General features: G+C 48.6%; 1 long non-coding RNA gene across 1 annotated transcript in view; it reads left to right on the top strand.

The window, feature by feature from the left end:
- LOC125292596 overlaps nucleotides 1-13162 on the top strand; it is a 45106-nt gene extending 31944 nt beyond the window's left edge. Inside the window, exons 2-4 of the long non-coding RNA XR_007193233.1 lie at nucleotides 11484-11601; nucleotides 12274-12353; nucleotides 12604-13162. This is a non-coding gene — a long non-coding RNA (uncharacterized LOC125292596). The remainder of the gene's footprint in view (nucleotides 1-11483; nucleotides 11602-12273; nucleotides 12354-12603) is intronic.
- Nucleotides 13163-13521: the final 359 nt, after the last annotated feature.

Below are 13521 nucleotides of genomic sequence, written 5' to 3'. Positions count from 1 at the left end.
AGAGAGGAAAGTAAGAAGGTGTGAGAAAAACATGTGAGAAAAAAAGAGATTAGGAAAGGAGGGACAGAGACTGAAAGTGCTTAAAGTGCTAAAAGTGCTTGCTAGTGTTTAAGGCTGCCCTCATGCCCGTCACTCTTCAGTGCCTCATCTTACTGAAGGTAACCCAGCTAAGCTGTGGAGAGAGAGAGAGAGAGAGAGAGAGAGAGAGAGAGAGAGAGAGAGAGAGAGAGATGGATAACAGGAGCTGGGCTGCCATCGCAATCTGTCCTGTCTCACAATAGCCTGGGCCTCTGCCAACCACAAGCAATCTGCAAATGGTCTTAGAGCTATTTAAAAACTCACACTGGACTTGCACCAGCCAGCGAGTTGTTGGACCCAAATTGAGAAGACTGGATAATAAATTTCCAAATGATGGCTGCGCTAATTCATACTGGATGTTTACAGAGAATGTGTGTGTGTACTCTATACACACACTGTGTGTGTGTGCGCACTATATTTAATAACATTTAATGTATTTACTTGTACATTATATGACCTGACCTTGTGCTTCACACAAAATAATTTCTCAACATTTCCATGCCCAGTGTTTTGGTGAGATTAACTAATGTCCCTACTGACCTCTGAACTAAGCTGACCTGAAGCAGCGCTAAGCCCTGACCATAGGCTGATCACGTCTGTGTACAGTAGTACGCCCATGTGTTCCTCAGCTGTGGTCAGCCACAGCGGCAGACCCATTTGTCTTGATCAAGCGACTTCTGTCGCCGTGCCAGCATTGTGTCTGAGCCACGCGTGCACTGGGGTGGGTGGCACGGCTCGTTTGTTAGTTGGGCAGCTCCGAGGGGGGGGCAGAGAGCGGCCACTTCTTCGTCTCCGCTCGCTCACCTCACCCCCATCTCACCTCACCGTCACCCTTACTCCCATCCTGTCCTGGTCGTCCACTGCTGAAGGACCTGGCCAATGTCCAGCCTGGAGTCCCCCCCCCCCCCCTCAGGAGGCTGGCCAGGGTCGGATTAGAGTGCAGACTTACTGGGGCTGGAGAGAGGGGGTTGATGGTGGAAGAGGCTAGTGACGGAGGTCTCCCGACTTAATTCCTCAGATGCTTAGCGATGTGTGGAGAGGGGATAAGCCCGGTCCCAAACAGACGCGCTAGCATCAGACTGAGAGTGCTTAGTGGTCAGCCAGTCGATGGCCACAACGATGGATGACTGGTGGAAAAACAAACAGGCAAACAAAACAACGTTTACCTTCGTAATTCCTTAAGACTCACACTGCATGTGATTTACACGTGCAAAACAGAGTCTGGGTGTCATGGTGAATTATTGTCACTTGGATTTGACATGCATGTGTGTGTATGTGTGTGTGTGTGTGTGTGTGTATGTGTATGGAGTGTGTGATGGACACTACCATTGGCAATAAGCTGTTTGTGAATAATTTGGCCAGCTTTTATTTTTTGGGGGGCGGGGGCGACCATAAAATAAATGAACAAGGTCCGACAGCATCAGCGTCTACTGTCACATTCCACTCCACTGACTGACGGCTGCTTTAGTGTCTGGCGTCTTTCTTTCTTCCCATTTTTTTGTAGTTTCCGGAGCATTGTTATAGTTTATTGTGTCATAAGTAATTGCTGTTGACTTCAAAGGAGTCGCCGCCAACGCGGAGGAGTGATGGCTCAGAGAGGCACTGACAATGGCAGAGCTAACTGTGATAGCAGCCGACTCAGGGCCGCATTTGGGCCAGAGCTGGTACAGATCTGTCCCTGAGCCGGCACGAGTCCGACAAATCAAACCGATCTGTGCCGACGCAGTGCCGGAGCTGTCCAAACTTCCACTGACCTGTGGGAAAAGTCCACAAAAACATCATCGGATGTGGTTTGTGGACGACTTATCCCTTTTCATTTTTTTTCCGAAACCACTTTTGTTGTTTTTTGTTCTGACGTTTTATCACTGCAGATCTGCTTAATTCGTCAGTGTTTCCAGCTCCCCCAGACTCTCCCTGTGACCCAGTTTAGGTCACATTATCATCTTATTAGCAACACAACTGAAACCCAACACCCAGTGCTCCCTCCCTAAAGCGCTTGTTTCTCTGTGTAAAGACAGCAGCCCAGACGAATGGAGCTGGGTGGATGTTCATTACGCATCTCCCTCTGAACACGTAGGAGGGCCTAAGGAATGCTAGGAGGGGGCCCTAATGGATCGAGTTCCCCTCCTTTTCTTTAATAAACCGAAGCAATATCGCAGAATTAGAATTTAGGCCGTGTCTGACGTCGGCCAGCGGAGGGTCTAAGCAGATTTGGGATATTTCGAGACGTTCGTGTTCCAGAACGAGGCCTTGGTGGCTGTGGCCCCAGAGTCTCACGGTCAACCGGGGGCTCCTGTACAGGCCTCTAGTCCCCAGTCCCGCCCCCCACACACACACGCTGCACCCACTGTGGCTGGCTCTGGCTCTCTCGGCCCACACGTCAGCCCCCTCTCCCCCCACATCACCCCCACCCCACACCACCATGGGGAGGGAGCGTTGATGGATGAGCCCAGAGACGTCAGCAGCCCGAGCGGAGCAGCGAGGTGGCTGCAGCGGCGGCTGTTGCGGGCGCTTACTGAAGTCTGTCCGCAGGAGTGAGGACTTAAGCTCATTCTCCATGGCTCCAGAGTCTTACTGCCGCCACCACCCTCACCGCCGTTGGTCTTTGAGGGTGGGGGTGGGGTGGGGGGTGGAGGGGTGTTTAGGGAGATGTATAATACTGGTATTGTTGTGCAGAGTCAGCAGGGGAGCAGAGTGGAGAGAAAAGGAGATGAAGGAGGCGAGGAGGTGAGAAGGGAGTGGTGTGGGGAGGAGTTAGAGGTCCAGGCCATAGCCATCTCAGGTTACAGGGGGTCAGGGCTGTGGTGAGGGGAGAGTCCCATCTACCCCCTGCCCTGCCTGACAGGCTCATCCATCTTTTTTAACTTTTAAAAAAAAAAAAATTTTATTTGGCCAACGCTTTTACCCACAACTTACCAATGTCAATTAATTGCAGGACCTGACTCACTGGAACAACTCGGGGTTAAGTACTTTCCACCAGGGCACAGCGGCGGCAGCTGAGAATCGGACCCACGACTTTTCAGGCTACAGTGTGCCATCCCAGCTCCTTAGCCACTACACCAGTACCGCCCTGTCCCCACCATCAACCCATCATCCATCCACTCAGCCACATAATGCACATTCTGTGACCCCACGACCCCTCACTGTGTCTCTCACACACACACACACCCACACACACACACACACACACACACACACACACACACACACACACACACACACACACACACACACACACACACACACACACACAGACACACACACACACACACACACACCTACACACTTTCTCACACAGACACACACACACACACACACACACACACACACACACACACAGACACACACACACACACACACACAGACAAACATACCAATCCCTACTTCTTTCTCTACACACACACACACACACACACACACACACACACACATGAACACACACACACACACGCACACATACACACACAGCCAAGCAGACTCTTTACTACGCTTGGCATAAACCAGAGAAACGTGCATTCATGTGTGTGTAAGTGGAACAAACCAACCCCACTCGGTTATTTGTCACTGTGGTGACAGGTCCAATAACCAGGCTCTTTCTCTTTTAGTGCTGAGCGCGTGTATTATTTATGTGGGTAAGTGCTGCCTGGCAGGGGTTGTGCCAATGTGCCAGAGCAACAAGATGGCAGCAGGCGAGCCACAGTCAGATCCCCATGGGCGTCTGCTGCACAGACACACAGGCACACACGCTCATTACTGTATCCAAAGAAAACACACACACACACACACACACACCGACGTGTATGCATAAATACACACACATACACCAGTTAGAAATACACACAGACATAAACACATGCAAATACAGCTGCTGGGGTGAGACTGTGCACCTGCATGCACCTGCACAACTGCACATCCATGAATGCACACATACACACACACACCTGCGTGGGTGCATCTTTCTGCACAGCCAGCTGACAGGAGACGGTACTACCAGGGTGGCGGGGATAACTGGCATTATAACTGCTGTGCTTCCCCCCAGGGAGACCAACACACACACACACACACACACACATAGAAATAACATGCGCAGGCAGCCTACATATAAACACGTCACATACACACTAATACCAATCCCCCCATCCCCCCCCACACACACACACACACAGACATTCAACACATAAAACGAGCTGGTCATATCACATGACCAACACACCACTTCCTTCCTTGCTAGTTTGATGTTTGGACTGAAAACATGCCATCTCCTCTGTTTGCTTCAGAATGCTGTCATCTGTTTTTTTATACTATTACATTCTGACTGTGTGTGTCTTCATTCATATTAAAGAGGTGAGTAAGACTGAATTCAACAGGGTTATTCCTCCAAAAACAATCCCCCACGTACCAGACACACTGTCAGAGTGACTCAAGAAGGCCTCACTGTTGTTCTTGTTGTGACTTTGACGCAAATTATGTCTTCCTTTCTGCCGTAATGAAACCATCAGTCAAAAGCGCTCAATAACAGCTTTTCCTTGTATTATCATAGGGGCCTTTAGGGAAATCTTAGGCCTCCTAATTAAATGGATTAGAATTAATCAAACAGCCACCTCTCCTTTGCGTTGGGCGAGCCATGGAGGGAGATGCTAGCTGCGTACGCCGAGCATTACGCTACTTACATCTCATTACAAAAACTCATTAAAACTTGCTTAATTAATTACCCCGGCTCACTTGACCAAATGTGTGTGTTCTGTGTATGGTTATATTTGTCCTAGACTAATTCAGACTTTCTCTCTCTTTTTTCTCTCATTCTCTCTTTCTTTTATCTCTCCCTGTCGTTCGCCTTGGGGACTGTTAGATACTATGACAGTAGCTACTTCAGTGTTTCTTTTTTTTCTCTGGGTTCAGTAGAGGCAGGCAGTAGTTCATTTTTCACTTCCATACCCCACAGTGCTGAGTTTACTGGAGACCCTGGTGCCTCTCTTCCCGAGAACCTCTTTTCAATTTTAAGGCCTAAAATCATTTTACTTCCTCACCAATTCTAGTGAAATGATTTCCATTATGATCCATTATAATTGTTATTAATTTCTATGGAGCCTCACTCTTCAGTCTCAGTAGTCCAGTGGTATAGCATTCATTGAAACCACCAGTGTCTGTAGAGCAGGTGTTTACAATAGCGTCAGGTGTGGGAAATCTGCCAGTTAGTCGTTACTGGACGACTAGACACAGACTGCTTCCTCTCCCGGTTGCTATGTTACTGCCCTGTCATTGTCAGTACTGTTGGATCGTTCACCTAATTCTCCCATTTTTCCCCAAATATTTCCTGGCAAATCTGCGGATGAAGTGGAAAAGCATTAGCACTCGAATAAGCTAATTTCCCACAGCACCTGGAGTCGTCAAATATCCTGTGGCAGTCTTCCTTTGTAGTCTGCGAGCCGAGACACCTCATCCTGTGCAGCCGGCATTTCATTGGCTCGCGCACGTTCTACCCGCTCCCATCCCCCCCCCCTGTGTGCTCGCAAGGGTTCATGGGTACCTGGCTAATAGGACCTCTTCTAACCTGCGTCTCGGAACTGAAGTTCATTACAAAGTCACAGGCCCGGAGCACGGGCTTCTGGTGGATTTAGCCGTATTCTGCTATTCTGTTTGTTGTGTGCTGTTGTCATAACAAGCCAGGGGTCAGCGAGGCGAGACGAGACGAGGTGATGGCTAGCGAAAGGGGGCAGCAGCCGTGGCGCGCGCGAAAACAGCGGGAACATGCAAACAAAACAGGGCAATAATCCCCCACGAGAAAGCGCCCAGCCCAGCCCAGCCCAGCCCAGTCCAGCCCAGTCCAGCCCCACTCCCCGCTACCACCACAGGCCAGCGCTTTGATCTGCCTCATCTGGCCCCCTCCAATCTGGCCAACCCGGCGACCTCTCTGCTCCCTGACCCAGCCTTTATGAACGGAAACACTATTTCTAGCGGCTGGAAAACACACACACACACACACACACACACACACACACACCTACACACACAATAACAGACAGAGAAAACAATGGCCTGCTCTACCTGTGAACCTTTATTTCTGAGAGCTTCAACTCCTTTCTGATTCACCTCATCTGCCAGCAGACCTCCGCCGCCCCACACACACACACACACACACACACACACACACACACACACACACCACCCCCAGCTCTCCAGGGGATGCTGCTTCTTCTAACTCCTAACGTTGCAAGAGATCAAGATGAAACTTTTTTGCCGTCTGAAACAGTTTGGCATTTAAAGTTCGTACGTGCCTTTTTGTTTGGATTGCCTTCGTAACCTTTGCCTGGTCGAGTCAGAGACGGCTTGTGCGCGCGAAACAAAGACCCTTGCCTGCCGCCGTAAAACACAAGTCCCTGGCACGCTAATGCCCTCCGATCTACACACACACGGCAGCTGGGAACAGCCGTGTGTGTGAGTTGGCTCTGACCTTTAATGTAAACTCCTTTGTTTAAAGATGCCACCGTGGATTATAGCAACGTGGACACATAGGAAGCATTTAGAGAGTGCGTTGGTTGTCGTGGAGATGCTGCAGAGGGTCGGCGCATGACCTGCTCTTCACCTCTAGACCTTTTCATCCAGTCGTTAAGGCTTAAATTCAAAGCTCCATTTTACTTGCCTCTCCTTTCTATTTTTCAATCCTTCTTTCTTTCTTTCTTTCTTTCTTTCTGTCTTTTTGTCTTTTTCTTTCTTTCTGTTTCTCTTATTCTCTCACTCTGACGCTCTATGTATATGTTCTAACTTAACTGTTTTTCCTCTCACAGGTCTGATGAGTGTCTTGTATTGGGTCCTCTGATCAGCTGTCTTTGAGTCCCTCCACAGCTGACGGCACATCTCAGCATTCCTCTGACACCCTCCAGAGCCCCTCACTGCCCCCAGCACACCCCTCCTCCACGTACGCGTACACCAGAGCCCTGTGTTTGGACACATGCACTCTCTCTCTCTCTCTCTCTCTCTCTCTCTCTGCTCACACGCCTTTGACCAGGCCTCAGGTCTGCCCAGGGCTCCCCGTAGGGCCGAGAGCCGCCACACATGGTCTCAATCAGAGGGGCCCCCGGCCCCCGTGCTCAGGGCCCCGCGGACGGTTTGTTGCAACAGAACTCGCTCTGCCGTTCACCCAGAACCCAGAAGGTTTTCGCCGGGACTTCAAACGTGGGCCTGGGCTAGAGCAAGAGAGAAAGAGAGAGAGAGGGAGAGAGAGAGAGAGGGGGTTTCAGAAGGTTCACAGTTTTACTGTTGTTTTGAAGTCACGGCTCCTCTTTGTCAGGCCCTGGGGTCGGTGTGTTGACACAACTGGCTCCGTGTTGGACACTTCGTCCAGCCCTTCCAGCTGCCAAGTCATCAGTAAATAATGATGGCGGCCGGTGTCAGGGAGGGACCTCTCACACAGGAGGGGAGCGGCCCATGACCCAGGCCTAGATCTGCAGCTACACAAAGGTCCGTCCATCCATCCATCAGTCTGTCTATGGGCTATGTATATATATATATATATATATATATATATATGTTTGTATGTATGTATGTATGTATATGTGTATGAATTAATATATATACCTTTCTCTGGTATTGTGTTCTTTGTTGGTATTATTAAACATATCTCTGAAAATAAATATGGTCACTCCCTTGACTTTCTATCTGTCTTTCTGTCTATCTATCTATCTATCTATCTATCTATCTATCTATCTATCTATCTATCTATCTATTTATCTATAAAACTTTGTATATTTATGCTTAATTTACATCATTACACACACACATACATCATCTCTCTTTCTCTCTCTCTTTCTCTCTCTCTGTCTTTTGTAGCTTCAGGCTCTTTCTTCACATGTACAGGAGAGTTTAGGTGCCGGTTTGAAGCACTTATCCACCAGTTGGTTTGGGGTCCCAGAGGGCAGGTGTAACGCAGAGCTGAGGCAGTGGCGTTAAGCCTGCTGGAGTTGGCGAGCGTACGAGTAATTGACGGCGCCTCGCAGGCTGGCCCCCGGATCTCTCTCCCGATCCCCGTAATGACAACAGAGCCGCCCGCGTTCGCCGTGTAACTTGAAGGGCCGTGTGGGGAAAAAAAACGTACTCGAGGGGAAGATGATCAATGACATTTAAAATGCCTCTGAGACACAGAAAGATACCAGAGAGAAAAGAAGAGGGGGAGAGAGAGAGAGAGAATGAGAGAGAGAATGAGAGAGATCTGAATATGTTGCCATCAGTCTCCATGAGAACATCCTTCAGCTCATATCAAAAAGTAGGGTGGTGGTGTGTGCGTGCGTATGTGTGTGTGTGTGTGTGTGTGTGTGTGTGTGTGTGTGTGGGTGAACGAGAGGATGGGGTGAGCAAGGTTGAGGAGGAGGCGGACTTGATTCTACTCATGAGTGAGGGAGCAAGCCAGAGCGAGAGAGAGAGAGAGAGCGAGAGAGTGCAGGAGGAGCGAGCAGGAAAGTCGAACATGTAATGAGGACTTTATTTAAGCCCTCTATGACTAATGTGCATAATAGGCAGCACTGTGGTGTGGCTCATTTGGTAATGACATGTAAAGCACATGATCTGCTGGCGACTGGCGTGGCAGCCTTCCAGTGCAGGGAGCGAGGAGAGGAGAGGAGAGGAGCGCTCCGATACATGACACGCCACCCCACCCCCCGCTGTCCTCGCCAGCCAAGAGGACCCGGGGCTCAGGGATGATCAGTATAAGGGAGAGAGAGGAGAAGAAAGAGGAGGGGGAATGTAAATCTCTTGTAATTCGATCGTAATTGTGGGATTGGGGGTACAATCTGCGCTGGGATGTCATGTGCTCTCCAAAAATATAATGCGTGACTGTGAAAGTGTGAGACAGAGATGTACAGATCATTGCATTCCTAAAGCATTTTTGACCCTTTTTTTTCTCCTTAAAGGGGTTTGACTAGGGGAATGTTGACCTATTGAACCGGAATCCATTTCATCCACATTTATTTTACAGCATTATCACACCCCTTAAGAAATCAGTTATGAGAGTTTTATTATGACCAGCAGACTAGCCACTGTACATTTTTTATCATGACTCTCTTGGCTAAACCAATTTCAGTGTTTTATTATTAACAGTATACTATGTACATAATGTTTTTGCAGTGACATCTATATGGATATAAAAAAAGGCACAAAGTAGCTTTTGACCTCAGGTTTACAGAGAGTCTATTATACGCTCACAGGTCATGGCCTGATTGGAGAGCTTTCCTTTCTTGACTCCCCAGTGACCTTTAACTGCTAATATGTCAGTGGCTGTTATGGCTGTGGTTAGTTCTTCTGTTTCCAGCTTATTTCCTGAGTCATGCTTTTACTCTCTGAAGGAGCAGTGTGCTTTACTCTCTGAAGGAGCAGTGTGCTTTTACTCTCTGAAGGAGCAGTGTGCTTTTTCGGGAACATGGCTGGATGCAGAGCAAACTCTGTGAAATACAGAAATGAGGAGATGGAGGTGTGTGTGCGCGTGGGTGTGTGTGTGTGTGTGTGTGTGTGTGTGTGTGTGTGTGTGTGTGTGTGCATGTGTATGTGTGTGTGTGTGTGTGTGTGTGTGTGTGTGTGTGAAGGGTGGGAAGGGGGGTGCATTTATGAGGTGGTCGTGGTCCCCACTGGCCCACTAAAGGGCCTGAGTCAATCATCAGTCTGGCTGATTCACCAGTTCCCACAGCAGCACCTTAAGAGTTGTCGGGAAGTCTCTCTTCTTTGCCAGGACTTGAAATGTAAGCTGGGTTTTATTCATGTTTTTTTATGTTTCTGTTCTGTTTTTTGTTGACCTCTTTGAATTATTACTTTCCCCACCCCTCTTTTATAGGCTCCTGTGTGTGTGTGTGTGTGTGTGTGTGTGTGTGTGTGTGTGTGTGTGTGTGTGTTCACTGCCTGTGTATGTTTGTATGGCTTTGAGTGGTGTGAGATCAGTGCTAAATGATGGTCTGGCAGATTGAGTGGCCTCTTCAGATATCCATTGTGTAGCGATTCTCCACCATGTTCTCACCAGGCCTCTCTCCTTGTCCTCTCTCTCTCTCTCTCTCTCTCTCTCTCTCTCTCTCTCTCTCTCTCTTGTGCCCCATAAATAATTCACTTGAGGCCCTTCAGCGGACAGCGGAGTGCTTTTCACTACTCTCGGCTCCCAGACCTCTCTCTCTCTTGCCTTGTATGTGTGTGCTGCAATGCGTGTGTGTGTGTGTGTGTGTGTGTGTGTGTGTACCTGTACAGCGATTCACTGGACATGTCAAACCCAACCAACCTCCGCTTTCACCATTAAATAAGCACTCGGGGCGCTACACTCCGCTCCGCACAACCGCTGGATCTGCCGGACCTCTCCAAGCGCCGGGCTCGTATCGGCACACAGCTCAACAACACACAAATAAATACAAACTCCAGACACAAACAAAGTTGTATAAAAACAACAAGCACAAACCCCGCTGGTTACAGTAGTATTTACATTTCCATTTTCTCCGCCATCTTTTTTCTTTAGAGTGGATATTTGAAAGAGTCGGGGGGGGGGGGGAAGACAGACAGAGAGAGGGGGGGAGGGGTGGGTACTGAGGGGCACCTGTGGGGTCAAGCCACCATCTTGGCTACCCGAGGAGAAGGAGAGGAGCGCAGCAGCTCCTGTCTTCGAAGCGGTGAGCCGCCGTCAGCTGGACGTAACCCCCGGGCCACCCCCTTGGCAGCCGCGTACGTTCCAGGCGAGCCGGGGGCCGAGGCTTTCGGGCCACGCGGCGAACACATTTGTACAAGTTTCTGCCCATTAACGAATGCAGAAGTGGGCTTCCTTATCCCCGGCCCCCTTAATTAAGATAACAATGCAAATTCCTTCATTAATAGTGACACGGACAATTTCTCCCCCCAGCTCCTCGGGGGACCAGATTATACGCAGGCCCCGTTGAGCAGGTTGCGAGGTGTCACCGAATATTCAAATGGCATGCTTGTTTAATTGCAGTAAATGTAGCATGTCCAGATAGGAGAGAGGAGTTTGAGAGACCCAGAACGGATGGAAATATGTGTGCGATGGTGTGTGTGTGTGTCTGTATGTGTGTGTGTGTGTGTGTGTGTGTGTGTGTGTGTGTGTGTGTGTGTGTGAAAGGGGGGCAGGGTTGGGGATGGGGGGTCTGAAGGGCCCTCGTCTACCCCAGGCAGCTGTTTTTAAGCCCCCCCCCCAGTCTCTCTCGTTCCTCCCTGGGGTACCCTGGCAGGACCATGTTGTTGGACCCTTGTCTTTTATGGAGGGAGCGGTAAACATGACAGGTTGTTTGGGCGCCATCTGTTTGAAATGGCCGCCGCATGGTAGCAGGGAGCTGAACTTGAGAACTGCTCTGTGTCTGTCTCTTTTTCCATCTCTTCTTCTCTCTCTCTCTCTCTCTCTCTCTCTCTCTCTCTCTCTCTTCTTCGGCTAACAGTCTTGTCTCAGTGGACAGGAGGTGGGGGTTTTTCTTCTTGACGTGGCTAGCAAGTGGAACCTGCCGCCTGCCTGGTTTGTAGCCCGTCACTGTCGACACAACCCACAGGACCACGCAGGTAGAACACACACACACACACACACACTGACTACACACACATACCTAGACAAACATTTACACACACACGCACACACAGACACACACATATACACACTAACAACAGAGACAGATAGAGCAAGCAAGTCCTCAGTGTACCGTGACAGACTGGGTTGAATTAACCAGATATTCCCCGGCTGCCGGAGTTTGTTTGAACAGAACCTTGCTCCCTAAAGATTCACGCTTGCCAATTTAAAATTGAGATTTCTAATAGTGCGAGTCACACTTCTTATAAAACGTTCCATTAATATGTTATGTGCACCAGGCACTCATGCATAGACATCGTGTCTATTGTCCCTCATCGGTTGAAAAATCTCATTCTGTGTCATTTGAAAGTAAATATTTCCTCAAATTTGAATGTCCTTGTCGGGCCACATGGGAACAAGTTGTTGCCTCTATTACAAGCATTCTTCCCTTTTCGCGAAGAGCTGAGATACGGCAGCCGTTAGTGCGGAGACACTTTCTCTGGCCTTTATTTAATCTGGTTTGCATTGAACTTGACCAAATTCAATTAACCACAGGGATTTCTTACACTCGAGGCCAGTCCAGGCCCCTTTTCTATTATCACTGAAATAATTACACTGCGGCTTTTGACATATGCACCTTTTCTTTCTTTTTTCTCTTCTCCATCCAGGAATTAGACGCAGAAGTCGACTTAATTTCCAATTAATGGTTTGGCGGCGTTCCTGCCCACTGGTCGGCACAGGTTCCAAGGTAACACCTAGCCTAATTATTTCCCGATAACGTACCGGAGTGTCTCGGTGGGGGAATGGAGGGTGAACGGAGGCAGTGGAGGCGGCAGTGACGATGGGCTTTTCATCATCATCGGCCTTTGCCACCCCTGCACTACAATATTAGTCCTACCCTCTCTCTCTTTCACTCTCTCTATCTCTTACTCTATTAATCTCTCTCTCTCTCTGCCTTATATTTTTCCATTGGCCCTGAATGTTGTGAACCATTGAAGAAGAAGAAGAAGAAGAACAAGAAGAAGAAGGAAAGGGAGAAGAAAAGAAGAAAGGATACAGAAGAAAAAAGAAAAAAAAAACTGTTTCGGTCCCATACTGATTGTCACCCGTCACATTAACACTGAATAGGTCATTGGTACCCAACTAAGTGGAACTAATTTGGGACAGAATGGCACTGGGATTGAGTGCAGTGTCACATGAAACCCTTGTCGTGTAATGAGGAATGCTTGATTGCTGCTAAGTAGAGGAGAATATGGCTTGCCCTGCCAATCCGACCGCAGCCGTGGCATATGATGGCTGTTATGCGGTTTTTGAGGGCGGTCTTTCATGTGTGGAATTAGTAGAGTGATAGGTCAATGTGAGGCGTGGTGTAAGCCAGGCTGGGAAATGGGCTGCACTCTTGTCTTCTTGAAGTGCTTGTGAACAGAACTGTTTTACTTTCAAACAGAATTTTTTTTTGCTAATATGAAAATACACACCCACACCCATACCCTCTCTTTCCCATGCACACATACACACACACACACACACACACACACACACACACACACACACACACACACACTCACATCCAGTAAATAACCACCATAAAGCAGGCACCACAACATAGGCCAGTGTACTGTACTTGCCCTCTATATTACTAGTCACCAGACTGAGTAAAAAAATAACAGTTGCTGTCATTCATCTTCTGAAATGTACTTTTCACTGAAGTTGTCTCATTGTCATATGGGAAATACAAACTGGATCAATGTGAAAAAAAAATACTGTCAACTAGATTACATTATTCTGACTTCATGAATACAAATTCTTTTTTGTCTTTCTCTGTCTGATGAAGGCATTGCTATTTGTGCATCAGAGGGGCCCGTTGCAGTTGTTTGCTGGGAGCCTAATTAAGTAGTGGCTTCAGATACAGAAGG

This window comes from Alosa alosa, chromosome 3 (genome assembly GCF_017589495.1).
Source record: "Alosa alosa isolate M-15738 ecotype Scorff River chromosome 3, AALO_Geno_1.1, whole genome shotgun sequence".
Taxonomy (NCBI): Eukaryota; Metazoa; Chordata; class Actinopteri; order Clupeiformes; family Clupeidae; genus Alosa; species Alosa alosa.
Note: the sequence above shows the minus strand (reverse complement) of the source record. Positions and strands in the feature narration are given on the sequence as shown.